The sequence below is a fragment of the Oreochromis aureus genome, linkage group 5 (genome assembly GCF_013358895.1).
Source record: "Oreochromis aureus strain Israel breed Guangdong linkage group 5, ZZ_aureus, whole genome shotgun sequence".
Lineage (NCBI taxonomy): Eukaryota > Metazoa > Chordata > Actinopteri > Cichliformes > Cichlidae > Oreochromis > Oreochromis aureus.
Genome location: NC_052946.1, coordinates 27,821,679 through 27,836,614, shown reverse-complemented (window position 1 = coordinate 27,836,614; position 14,936 = coordinate 27,821,679).

The window sequence follows — 14,936 nt, the reverse complement described above, 5'->3', positions numbered from 1 at the left end:
TTAGTTATGAGCTAGAACAACTGTTAGGGATTACAGTGAAGTCACTTCAATTTTATTTATATAGTGCCACGTCACAACAACAGTTACCTGAAGCCACTGATGAAAAGAAACAACATATATTATAATAATATAATATAATATATATATTTAACTATAAATAAAATTACCAGTTTTAAAGTGCAAATATACCACATGGTGCTTAGTACTGAAATTTGCTACTTACTATAGACTGTGGTTTAGATAACCTTCTGACTAGCATGTGGTGCCGTCTGTCATCATAGCATTCCACAGATGATTTGCAGCAGGCAGGGGGATTAGCAGGCTTTGTGCCCACCCCAGACAAGCTTCAGATCTTCAGTAACACCCAGCAATAATATTGATTATAAACAGTGGAATCAAGTTTTGATCTTGGAAATGCATAGCTTGTCATTTAAATGATTTTTTTTTTCTAGCAGTTTAAAATACATTAATTTTACCCACGAAATAGTCTGTCTTTAAAAGACTGTTTCCAGGCCATAATGAGATCTTGCACCTGGCTGACTAAAAGGAACAAGACAGCTGTCAGTTAAAACAAAGGATTATACAATTGAAAGGATTGAAAGGATTATAGAAATCTGTTCGATCCTTCACAAAGGAAATTGAAGTTTGGCAAAAGGTGTTGTTTTTTTCAGCTGTTTGAAGCAAGTTCAAACAAAACAGATGCTTAGAAAAGAAAAGCATAGAAGTAAAAACTGTTTAGTGTAATGTCTATGATTTCTTATTTTTTTGCTTTGAAGTAAAACAGCTAAATGAACATCCTCCAAGTGTGGGGAGTCCATAATTTCTGCCAAGGTTTGTATATGCTCCCAGGGTGATGTCAATACAGGAATGAAGAGAAGACAAGCAGCACACTTCAGTAAAGAAAGTGCTAGTGGAAATGCCCTGACTGTGGTACATCATAGGGCGTTGTCTGGAATATAAAGTTTATGTTTAATATAATATAATGTTTAATATTCGAATGGTGACCAGGGTGTACCCTGCCTCTTGCCCTGTGACAGCTGAGATAGGACCCAGCCCAACCATTACAATGAATTTATAGGCTTGTTATGATACTGTATCATACCTGAGTTTAGTTCTTCACTTTTGACCTTTTCTCTAGACCCAAACTGTTATGTGACTTGGATTTTTTTATAAACTTTTTAATTTTAGTTCTTCCTCTTAACAGATGTATCCTTCACTGTAGTGTTTCCACACTTCAGGAGGACGTAGAAGAGTTGCAGCCTCATTGGGGGATCTTGTCCTGATAGGTGGCATAGAAACTAAAGACTGAAGACTTTCCTGACCATTTCTTAGCATTTGATTTTCCAGTAGTGGATGACACACTGGAAACACTGGAAAAACAATTCCAGCACACTAGATGTCTTTCTGAAAGTGCTGTAACATAATTTCTATTTGATTCAGATTATTATTGTACCAAATGACATCTAAATAGAATACAGAAACAGGCACAGGTGCTTTCTTTTATCTGCACAATGTCTCAAATTAGTAAAATCCTATATCGAGGTGATGCTGAAACTCTAGTTTATGTATTTATTACTTTTAGGTTGAACTATTGTAATTTATTATTATCAGGCCTATCTATCAAGCCTCCAGTTGACTGTTAAATCCAGAGTCAAATCTATAATCTTTCTCCTCACATACAAAGTCTTGAATAATCAGACCCCATCATATTTTTAAGACCTCATAGTACCATATTATCTTGAAAGAGCACTTCACTCGAAGACCTGTGGTTTCTAGGGTTTCTAAAAGTAGAATGGGAGGCAGAACCTTCAGCTTTTAGGCCCCTCTCCTGTGCAACCAGCACCCAGTTTGGATTCAGGAAACAGGCACCCGCTCTACTTTTAAGATTAGACTCAAAACTTTCCTTTTCGATAAGGCTTATAGTTAGGACTGGATAAGGTGACCCTGAACCATCTCTTAGATCTAGTGTTACCAGCTCAGACTACTGCAGGACATCATGTGATACACTGTGATGCACTGAGCACTTCTCCTCCAGTCACCTCTTTTCACTCCCTGTCACTCAACATGTCGTCATTATTATTTAATTCCTTTATTTATTTAAATCTTTTTGGTAAATTTAATTGCTTTTTTCCCCTTTACTATCATTATATATATATATATGTATATTCCTTTTCTGAAGCTTTAAAGTGCTCAAATGCTTTGTTTTTGTTAATAGTCACTATCTCCTTGAGGGGGAAAAAAAGGTTATTAGATATGATAGATTGACTAAAACATAACATTTTAAACCTCTGCAACCTCAGCTTCCATGCTGACTGACAATTATGCCAGAAGAGAATTATGGCAGTTAAAATTTAAATCAAGTGATTCCAACTTCTGTCTCCTATTGGTGAGAAAATAATTGCAGCATGTAAAATCCTTTTTATTCTAGTTTTTCTTTCATTCATTGGGCTATTTCTATACAACAGACACATGATATAGTTGCTTCTCAGAACTAAATAACAAATGAGTGAACTATTTAACTAGCATTCTGGAAGATCATGTTACTCGTTACTGCCGTGTGTTTCTATGACCGTCCTTGAACAGAATATGAGATAACATCATCACAGCCAGTTGGATCACTTAGAAACAGCTAGCACTTGTCAGCAGTTCATCCCTTTCTTTCTCTTTTTTTCACCTCTAGCTCACTCTGAAAGTTTCTTTCACACAGTCTCACCCCCACACATGACTGTCATATAATTTAACACCTACCGAAGTCTGATCAAATTAGCAGGTTGCCAAGCTGGCACAGTACTGTGTCCCATTGTGCTTTCACAAGAGTCAACAACAACAGTCTACAGCAGTAAGGCCAAAACCGTCACACATCTCTCATCCTCAGTTCATACAAGGTCTTGCATCTACATGTAGAAAGGGCATAAAGTCTTTCCATTTTGCATTGTTCGATTGTTTTTTTGAGTAACACTAAATCTCAAGAGAATAGCTTATCTACCAAGTTATTTGGGAAAATAATCGTGAAAAAAGTATTGCTAAAAGAGTTTTGTGCTGACTTGGCTTCCTCTGACCTAAACCCAAACTCTGGGTAGAAACTGGTAAAATTGGCTGTGAGCCAGATTTTAATGCCCAGGATAAATCCTGACCTCTCTAATTGCCAGAATTGAACTAACACTTTCCAGTTTGTTTGTTTGTTTGTTTTTTTCAGTAAAAAAAAAACTTCTTTTTTTTTTTAAAATAGCCTAGCTCTTGCTGAGGCAGAATAATATGGGCTGACCATAAAAGCCATTAATCTCACAGCAGAGCAACCTTTCATCAGAACCTTTACAGAGTGTTCAACCCAATGCCCTTAGGTTCTTGGTACAGTGCAAGATGAATTTAGAGCTGATTTAGAGCTATCTCTCAGTGTCCTTAGTGGAGTCAAAGCTTTTTTGTTTATTTCACCTATAGGTCAGACTAAAACTTGCAAGAGAAGACAAAGCAAAACAACCAAAAATACTTTCATTTACTTTTTCAGGCAATATGGCAACATTCATTGCTTCTCTAGTGGATTGCATGGGAAATTAGTTTGTATCTTACCCGTTGCCTTTTATACTGGAATAAAAGACTAACATGCATGCAATGCAGGTGAAGAAATACCATCCGCAAGTTTCAGTTGAGGGTATCAAAGCCCTTACATTTTGCTTTTTCCCATGATACCAAGTGTGGGTTATTCCCTAAAGTTGAGCTCTTTTTTTGAAATATGAGGGAAGGTAATACTTATACATTCATTCTGTTGTCCAACATTATGTTTGAAAGAACACAGTGTGTGTTGTAAAAACTGTGCAGAGACCACGTCAAGCTAAAAATGTGTTCCTGACTCGACTACTTTGTGGGATCTAATGAAAATTCTACTCAGATGACAGTTTTCATTGTTCTCGAGGTACCTCGTGAATGAAGTGTTTGTTAAAATGTGTTGAACACAGCTTTCTTGGGATGAAACCATAGATTTTATATAAAGGATGTGAATAGAGACCATGTTAAATTCAGATTTATTTGCCACATATATCATTGTATAAATATAAAGTGCATTTAAACGCATATGTAAAAGTTCACCTGTACACAAATAAAGAAGACACTGAAGAAGACAAATGGAGATGAATTTCATTTATTTAGTTATTTATTCAAATATTCACTAACTTAACTAACTAGTATCAACACTATAGTCAAGGACTTAGTAATAGAGTAGCTGACTAGTCGTAGATAGTGGGTCAGGTGGACTTGCCCTGATGGTTTAGGAGTAAAAGCCCCTCCTCATTACTTCCTTCTTACTGTCTTCATAGCCAGCACATGGTAGTGTCTCCCTGATGGGAGCATAAAGAACAGTCTTCTGTTAGAGTGAATGGAATCCCTTATGATCCGCCTGGCTGATTTGGTTCATTCAATGTATATGACCTGCTCATTGTGAAGGCTGGGGTTGGCACTTCTCTCAGGTGAATGGATTATCCTGCTGAAGGTCAAGTGGTCCATCAGGTGCAGCTCCCCTTTCAGATGGTCATGAGGCAGCCACACAGTCATAGGGAGAGGGAGTACAGAAGAAGGCTCAACTCCAAATCTTGGGGGAGTACAGTGCTGAAGGTGAGAAGCCACTAGGTGGTCAGCCAGTATGATCACCAAGTCTGGAAACTTAGGATCCACCTACATGGGATCTCCAAGCTAAGGTCACTCAGTTATTTGCCAGCCTGAAGGGAAATATCATGTTAAATACTGAACTGTAATCTATTAATAGCAGTCTAGAATAAGCCCCTTTCATTGTGTCCAAGTGGGCAAAAATGGAGAGCAGCAAGTGGACAATGGTGTCATCTGTTGATTTGCTGGGGCGGTATGCAAATAGTAGAGGGTCCATGGTGACAGGCAGGGAGGATGTGATGAAAGTTTTGATGAATAAGGGCTATGGGCTGATAGTCATTAAAGCTGATGAGCTGGTGTTTCTATGAAACACGGACTATGACTGTCTTATTGAAGCATATAGGAATAATGCACTTAGAGTACAGAAACATCTGTGCCGCATATAGATTAGAAGTGACAGAAAAGATACCACCAAAGGTGGTTTAGAGCAACAGTGAAGCTCCTGTGGAACTTCCAGTTCCAGACAGACAAGCAACTGTTGGCCAACAAACCAGACATAGAGGATGACAAAGTGCAGAAGAGAACCATATCAGAGGTCACTGTTCAGAACAGTGCAGTCCTAGGATCAGCCAAAAGACTGCACAAAACCCTCAAAGTGCCATGAGGACCTGAGTTTAAGGATCGCACACACACACACACACACACACACACACACACACACACACACACACACACGCATATATGACCCTTTCTTCTTTGACTTGTTATAATGTGACTGTGTGATGCACTGTTTGAGGTGGCATGTAGGACAATACATTACACTTCATCTTGGAACAGCTGCAGATGAATTTCTGTCCTCATGAGTCACCCCTGCTGAGGTGAAAATTGCTTTGTTTTTGTCTCAGAAATACCCATACTGTGCATAACCTAAAGTAAATCCTCAGGTGAAATTTGTTACAATAGTGTTGAAGTTCAGTTATATTCTCTTTTATTTTATTCAAAACATTTGAAGTAGCACAGTGGTCTAAATCCAGAGAATGGTGCTGTGGGTCTTAATGTAGTCTATTGGTCTTGGAGACAGTCCAGGTTCTGAGATAACATACAGAAATTGGATCCTCTCTTTGTTCAGTCATCTCCTGGGGACATGGGACATGGGAATTACAATCATATATGAGTTTTAGGTCAAGCTGACAGCCCCAATGTCATGTCTTTAAATGTATTAAAGATATGTGAGTCAAGCTTCACAACACAGAACACGCACAGACACAAACATCAGTGTAACTGATCGTTACTGACCACAGCTGGGGGGTGAGAATGCATCCTGAAGAGAGTGGGAAAGAATGTGTGGAGAAAAAAAAGTGCACTGGCATTAAGGACAAATCTGCATTTCTCATTTAAACATACAAAGCATAATATCATGTTGAACTCTCTGACCTGTTTTCTTTATCACTCTTTATTTTTTTCAGTGGCAATTTTTTAAATAAATAGGCTCTTGGATGAGAGATGAAAGGTCTTCATGAAAGAAAGAAAGAAGTCAGTCCAGTCACTTTCTTTCTAAGCTCTTCTAAGCTGTTTCTGGTCTACGTCCTTCTTATTTTGGTGCCTCCTTTCTTTACCATTTTTTTCTTAGCTCCTACTTTAAATTGTATTTTCCTGATTCTCTGTACCGATGTCTTGTACCCTTAGTTCAGTACGCCCTGTGTACTTTGTTAAGGTGTTGCATTGCATCAGGTCCGGACCAGGACAAAACATTCAGCCCTGGCATTTGTGGTCCAAATGGCCCACAATGATTGGTCAAAACAGTGCAGTAGTATATGGAAAACACAGAAATAGCATAATAAGTCACATAATCACAATATATAATAGGAATAATTTCACTAATTTTACTAGTTTTTGCAGGTACTATTGTTCATGGATCAGCAGAAGCTGCAGCTGCTCCGACATGTTGGTTAATTTGACACATTTTGCTGTATTTATTTCTAGTTTCTTTTTCATTTTCTCTCTTAGCTTTTCTGCCCCAGCTTTTTCAGAGCCATGCACAGCAGCCCTTCAACATGGCCCACGGCCAGCATAATTATATTGACAAAAAGAGAATAATTATGATAATAAAATAAAATTATATCAACACATCAGCCCAGCGATGTGTCCCAGTATACCAGTCCAGATGCCCTTTGTGTTTTTTGCTCATGGCTCACTTTTTGTCTAGATATTTGCCTGCAGTGATCTGCATCTAAGTCCCTCATCACAACACTGTGACATTACCAAGCCAGATTGAGATTTTAAAAACAATTTTATTTGTAATACAAGGCAGCCTCTTAATAAATGCAGAATCCTCTTCAGACTTTGACAACCTCATTTTTTATAACATGATCTCATCCCTTTCCCTTTAACTTGGAATAAGTAAAGCATCTGTTGCTTACTTCCAGTTGTTCTAGTAGTACTTTCAATATCTACATGATTTCTTGTTCAGTTTTTCATCTGTGGATTTGTTTTCCTCGTCATTATTTTCTTCTAGCTCCCGTCCTTGTGTTTTTCAGTCTGATAGATGCACTGAAGACAATAGGAACTGACTTGCTCTGCTTCATCCAAACACATTCTGTCTAATTTAGTCTAATTTATTCAGAATTTGTTCTGGCAAACATCTATGTTGCATGTTTTTAATTGCAGATATAATGAACAGAATAGATTACAACTTTACCAAACAAAACACTTCAACTCAGTTTTATTTGAGGACACAACAAAAGTGTCACAACTATAAGCCTTCATGGAGCAAAATTAAGAGCCAAAGAGTTACACCAACCGCACGGTTTCTATCTTACAATGTATCTAACACAGAGAAACACACAAGTGCACAAATCAAGTGCCAGGTCACTGTGTTCTGTCTTCCTGAATCAGCAAAGTCACAGAATGCAGCCAACTAACCCAAGATATAAATTTAAGACTAGAGCTCAAAGACAGCACCAATAAGTGAAAAGTAAAATCCTGCATGTTAACTAAAGAGCACAGGAATATGTCTCATACAAGTGCTCTAATTTATGTCAAAAATCCACTGATCACACCTGCACACCTTTATCAACATGTGCACTGGCCTTAACACCAGGAATCCATAAATTAAATACAAGTATAATGTATTAGTAAAACAGATGGCAAAAAAGTGCTGTAGTGTGTCTTTACATCTTTTCATCTCGGCTGGGTTTAATCTTATGGGACAGGATATGCAGTAGCTGTTGCAGCTGCTGTCTGAAAAAAAATTAGAATTAGTGATATTTTAGAGCCCTGAATACTTTGATGTTGCAGTTACACTAATAAGCCACAACATTAAAAACCAACAGACAAGTGAAGTGAGTAACATTTATTGTCTCAGTATGATAAAGTCTTCAGTTATAAAGCCTTGGGTCCCATCATACCTGTATGTTTCAGATGTATCACGCACCAAACTACAGTTCCAGAACAGGTACCTCTGTCCAGTCTACTCCCAAGGTAACTACACTTCCTAAAGACAAGGAAAATTTCCCCACACTGCAATATAACAATGAGCCCAAGGCAGGGACCGGCCTCAAAACTCCCTAGATCCCAAACTAATCAGCATCCTTAGGATGTGCCATAACAAGACTGAGGCCCAACCATACAACCCAAAGGACCCAAAAGATCTGCAGCCTCTTAGCAAAGTGTTTCCAAGACAATATTAGGTATATGCTGTTGATGTTGTGGCTGAAAAGAGGCTCTCCAGTGAACAAAAATGTATGGCTGTAGATTTACTGTAAGTTGCAAATACAACATAGCGTAACTGTGAGTGCAACTGGATAGAAGATGGAATGAATGTAAAAAATGCTTACCCCTTCTTAGCTTTGCTTTTTTACATTTTACAGCATTTCAGACTTCATCTAGTTGTTATTAGAGTATTTATGGTTTTATGGATGCAACAGTACAAATGTGCCACAAAGACACTGATTCAACAACTGGTTTCAGTTTAAACATTTTATGACCCCTAAAGCAGTGAAAAAAGATATGACGAATAGCAACAGGGTAATAAGGAAAATAGTGGTGCAGTTTGTAGTGTTGATAAAGACATTACTTTTATTTTTACTGCGCAAAAGAGCAATAGTGGGATGGTAAAGTGGAAACAACATCCAGGACAGAAACAACTGCATTATGCTGTCAACACAACTTTAGCTGTTTGCAAGCATCTGCACAGATAGCATGCTAAAGCTAAGCTAGCCAAGAACACAGAGTGATGTTAAAGCTAAGTGATCACCAACCCCAGTCAGTTTAAAAAAAAGTCAAAACAAAAATTTCTCATTTGAAAATCATTATTCAGCATATTTAGAAACAGGAGCTGGAGGCCTGTAACCACGCTGTCACGTTTTCAGACAGTTTCAGTTACCTGCTATCCTTAACAGAAGTTGACAGGGCAAGTAGGACAAGAGAGGGGGTGTGCTGAGGAAAATGATCCACCTCAACAGTGTAACTACATGAATAAGAGAAGAGAGAAGAGCAGTAAATGGGCAGTTTCATTTTGCCATCAGTCAGCTGAGTGTAAAGTTATACCAGTGCGGCTGGTCTGCTGACAGCTGAGGTGGGTGGAAGAATGCGCTGGGTAAACAGGGCCTCTATGATATGAGTGCTGGCTGTAAAACATTCAATCAACTGTTCAGTTTGAGTGAGCAGTGTCAAAATAGATGTACTTCCAATATCAGCCAAATATAAGAAATAAACAGACACACACACACACAAACCATACAGTGTTTCATAGCTGCAAATGCAGCATTATCTATATAAGACATACACCTCACTAGGGACAGCTTTGAGAACTTACTATACAATGTATATATTCAGCTTTGCATAATGCATAATGCCTACATCAACTCAATAACAAAGAAATTTTTATGTGTAAACAAATTTCTGCACAGTGGCAGTAAACATAACAAATTAGCCTTTTATTCTGCACTGTACTAGAAACTGATTAACAGCAGTTGTCTGTATTCCACTGTGGCTATAACCACATGCTCAGAGTATTAAACACCAATTAAAACGACAATTTTTACCAAATGCACAAACAATTAATTATACTCCGGACTTTGCAGCCCCACAAAGAACTTTGGCATCTTTCAAATATTCATATTCACAGTATGGTGCTTCATTATTTTGGGTGACTAACCCAGTAACAACTAAAGACAGACTGAAGCCTTTAGAGGGTATATTGCTTAGTGTCTGCAGTGTAAACAAGCAGTATTTGTCTTCCAGCTTCATTATATAACTTTTGCAGATTCTTCCACAGTAGAAACCAAAGCAAGTGTTCAATGAGAAGCATGCCTGCTTCTCAAGTACCCTTTACTGTACCTGAAAACCAAGTACTGGTTACCCTACCTTAAAAGCCCCTCTTTCTTAAAGAGACAGGCTCAGCTGAGTGTAACCGCTACTCTCTCTGCAACGATATGTTGCTCTGGACCTGCTGGTGTCTAGTGTTGAAATTTACCATTGCTGTATGTGTCAATAAGAGGTTTTGTTTGCTTACTTTACTGCAAGAATTTTCTAGAGATAACTGAGAGAGCTTTTTTTTTTTTTTTTTAAATGCCATTTTTAAAAGGGTCAATATTTTTATTTCTTAAAGAGCTGATATGATATGACAACAGGCTAAACAGGAAGAAAGAATTGCTTTGCTTCTCCCCGGATACATAATCCCTCATGCAAAATCTCCCTCTCCTCTGCCCACTCCCTGCTGCGAACAAGATATTAGATGGCAATTACTTGTTTGTTTAAGTATTACTGAAGTCAGGATGAGGAGGTTAGGTCCACAAAGAGCTCTGCAGGAAAGCCACATTTTACTTGGCTGAGCGATTGGAAAAGAAAATGTAAGAAAGGTGTTGTTTTGGTAAGCTAGAAAGAGATCTATAGTGCATTAAAAATAATAAACAATGTTTTAAATAGGTCTTAATTATCAGATTATCATGTGACACAATCATGTTTGCGTAGTTATCTAGGTTCAGTTTTATTAAAAGCTGTTAGATTCAACAAAGCTTGACAAAACAAAATGTTCAGTCTTTTCTGGTTCAAATATATATATGTAAGAGTTTGGGCGATTCATCATTTTGTGCTTGAAAAAAGATAAGAGGAATGTGTTTTCTGTCAACAGAAGAAGAAATCGAGAAAGACAGACAAAGCAGAGTGACAGCAGAGAGTGCTGAAAATCACAGCATCACCCTGAATCACAGAGAGCAATATAGGTCACCTGTAATCAGACCAGACATCTGTGTGTGTGTTTGTGTGTGTATACACAACTGCACAGAATGGGTGCACTCTGATGTGATGAGTGTTCTGACCTACTAACCTGTTGAGGGGGAAAGGATCATCACATATCAGGGAGATGTGGATTACAAAAGAAAGGAAAATAGGAGAATAGGAATAGAAACATGGTATACCTGCTAGCTAGAGCTTAAAAGTGTGTTGGTACATGTAATGCCGTCACAGTGCAGAACAGTACCTACAAACGAGTGTCGTTTAAGCATATCAACTTCAAATTTCCCTGAAGTTAAATTGAAATTTCATGTTGCTAGCTGTGAGTCAAACACTTTTCACTTGGTTCAGTATTTAAAATATGTATGATTAAAAATTGCTAATCCTAACCCAAGAGATTAGACATAAATTCCTCATTACATAAATTACTCTAACATATAGTAGTTTGAAGCAAGTTAAATAAGCGCTGTATTCTGAACAACAACATTGTTATTAATTGGCAGCTGTGATTTAATTTTAGTCTGAAATTAATCAAAGTTTTGAGGGCACGTTTAGCTTTTTCATTTCGAGAGGCTTATCCACAAAGCCATCCACCAGCATAACTGAGCTGACCTGTTTGTGTGTATACATCTTTTTTTTCCCCTGTCTCAGTGAGGATTTCAGTTTTACTGCCTAGAAAGCAGTAAATACTGTGGTTAGAGAGTTGTATAATGGATAGTCTCGTGCATAAAGCCAATTACAGCTCTTGACCTAAACACTTTGTCAGTGCCATTACACTGTAACCAGAAGACAGAAAATAATGAATCGTCCAAGAAGCAAGCCAAATCCACCACAAGCATTCAGACTTGCATACAGTCAGGACTGTGAAGATAGATTAAAGACCAAAAACAATCCTTAACCAGCTTCATTATAACAGACCAACAAGTCACTTTGCACTCTCATATCAATTTAAATCAAATCAAGCTGCCATTTGCAACAGATAGCACATCATAAGAAGAAGTAGAGGCCAAACACTAACCCAATTAACATTCCAGACCACTTGCTGTTCAGTTTGACAATTTCAGTCATACACTCAGTTTCCCATACTGACAACCAACACTAAGACTGGCAATACTTGAAAGACTTATTTTTACTTTTACTTCCTTATGTAATAAAAAAAAACTCTTAGCCTGAAGAGTAACGTTAACTCATAGGTAATATTCAAGTAACACTGCAATTTGTCATCCCAAACCATCCTCTTGTCAATGATTTGTTTGTCTTGGTGTTTGTGGTCTTATTAGTTCTACAAAAACATCCGTAGCTTCCAAACCTAACCACTCACATTTCAGGTCTCTTTCCCACAGTGGAGCTTTATTGCCGTCTGAAGATAAAAACATTTCTGAACTGCTTTTTTCCCCCACTCCTGTTTACTGAGTTTTCATTTGGTTTTATATCAGCAGCGTGGAAAAATGACTGTCCCAAACCACAATCCACACACACGTTAAAATTTCTTTTTCACATGCAAGCTGTTTTGTCTATAGTTAGACTACCTCAATCATAAACCCCTTACAATAACTTGCACAGGTTTTCATACCTTTACTGAGTGTATCAAGATTTGTCTGTATGTTTCTACCAAGCAGCAGCCTGAAAAATGAGGTTAACATGAAAATGCCAAAACACCTGTTACTTCTTCCTTAAGTGATCCAAGTCAATCCACATAGACTCTCCATGTTAAAATACGACAATTTATGGCAAACAAATCTGTTTACAGCAAAACAAACAAACAAGACAACAACAAAAAGAACTGTACAGGGGATATTTCATTTTATATATAACACCTTTTATCAACTTTGACTGACAGGTAGCTAAAGCTGACAGCTATATGCTGCCATTTACCTCTTCTAATCAAAACACTGAACATTTGGACCATTTTTCTTGCATTAGTACCATCTGTAGCACTTTTATCTAACAAATGATATGTATTATTATGTGGTTAATTATACAGGAACAGGAAGTCTGTGCCTCGGTTTTGGTTAAGTTAAGTTCTTGTAACCCATTTGTATATTACATAACACTAGCCACAGCCACCCTGTCTGTGAAATGCATCCACAGACCGAGGATGTTGTTTCCTGACAAAGCATTAGCGTATTACTTAGCATTGCAGTTTCTCATCCAAATAATTCATCATGGCTAAAAAACAACCACATGGTGAACATCTAAAATATTATTGTTTCAGTCAGAAAACAAGACTTCACAAATCAACAAGTGACATGACAGTGTCTGCATACAATTTATGGTCTCTACTCTACACTTGCAGCAGTGCCTAAAGGTGAATGTGACCTCACGTTTGTCCCACTCCTGTAAACACAAAAGAACAGATACTATGAATTTTGCAGCCTCACGTGTGTTCTGATTTTCTGGTTGCAAATTAGGTGGAGAGCTGTCACAGGTGTCAGAAGGTAGCACAAGGTGTCCACCAATTGGAAGGTCAGTGGTTTGCGCTGTGGCACCTCCAATCACCAAGTCAAAGTATCCTTGGGCAAAATACTGAAGCCAAAGCATCCATCAGAGTGTGTCTATGTGAAAGTTAGATTAAAAGCACTTAGAAAAAGCACTTGTACGAATGTCTGTGATTAGACGATTGAGGCTTGTGTTTTGGATTTTAAGGAGTAGAAACTTGCTATACAAGTACCACTCAGTTTACCATAACAGTAATTATTGACACCAATGTGACATTGTTTCTGCACATAAAGGTACAATAAGGGACAATCCTCAACAGCTACTGCTAAATCTGACTCTACAACCTGTGCACAAGCCAAATATAAATACTGTACTGAAGTCTTAACCTACCAAAAGATTGTTTTTTTGTTTGTTTTTGCTTTGTTTTCAATAAAATGTTGGTTTATGTTTTATCCATATGATAATGTGACTATATTTATAAATATTATATGAGTAAATGTACTTACATTTTTATATTCAAATACTTTAAGTGCATATGGTTAAAGGTTTGATTGGATTGAGTTCATGCTTATGACCTCAGCCATCAGGCTCTGCTTGTTGTATGTATGTATCAAAATAAAGTTCTGCATCAACATATTGCTCCTGCCAGAATTTCAAGTAAACAAATGCCTGCGGCTACACAAGAGCTCAGTTACGTAACAGAAAGTTCCTTGTTTCATTAGCTTTCCTGGCATTCCTTTAAATGATTTTGGTGTTTCTTATTTGCGTCTCAGTGTTGTGTACATGCGCTTGTGATATCAAGTGCATATTTTACATTGTTGGTCACAGACAATGTCGATGGAGGAGGAGAAAACTGAGTCTAATCAGTTTTATTTGTGAAGTGCAGAAGTTATTTGTCAAGTGGGTGTTGAGTTAATATGTGGAACACAACACTGAAACAAGATTAAATTCATATACCTTCATTCTCCCCAGCATAAATACATTACACTACCAATAACTTTCAGCCTGTCTGCTGGTGGCCTCCGCACTAGGACAATATTAGGGGTCAACAAAATAACAGCTGTGACTGTTTAGTGCTTTTTATTTCTTAATCCTCCAATTATCATTAAGATAGAGGTGATAAGAAAAAACAAGCAATGATTTTATGAAACTGATCATGTTTTTTTATGTTTTTATTGCCAGGTGATGTGTTTTTTTGTTTTGTTTTGTTTTTAGATATATCAAGTACGTTCCTTACAATCAAATCATTTTTGTTATTGTTCCCTGAGAGAAATTAGCTTTCCCTGCAGAGATAAATCATCTCTACTTTGACTCTACACATGATTTAGTATTCATTTAAAAGGTAAACAGTGCTCTTTTACCTACAACACTGAGAAAGTCAGAATGGGAGCCTTCTTGGTAACTTCTCTGGGGGGTTACCAGGAAGGCCAATTCTAGGAAACTACTAAGGAGCAGAGCATATCAGCTACATCATGTATCATTTGATTCCTCTGGAGACTACAGTTAGCAGTCTGTGGGCTAATCTGTCTCCTTCCAAAGGTAACAAAATCCACTTGCAACACATCCAGACACTTGGAATGTGTTGTATGAGTTAAGGCAAAGTTTAAAAAGTAGAATTTGCAGTGGGTGGGCTGCTGAGCACAGTAACAAGTGCTTTCCTGAAAGAT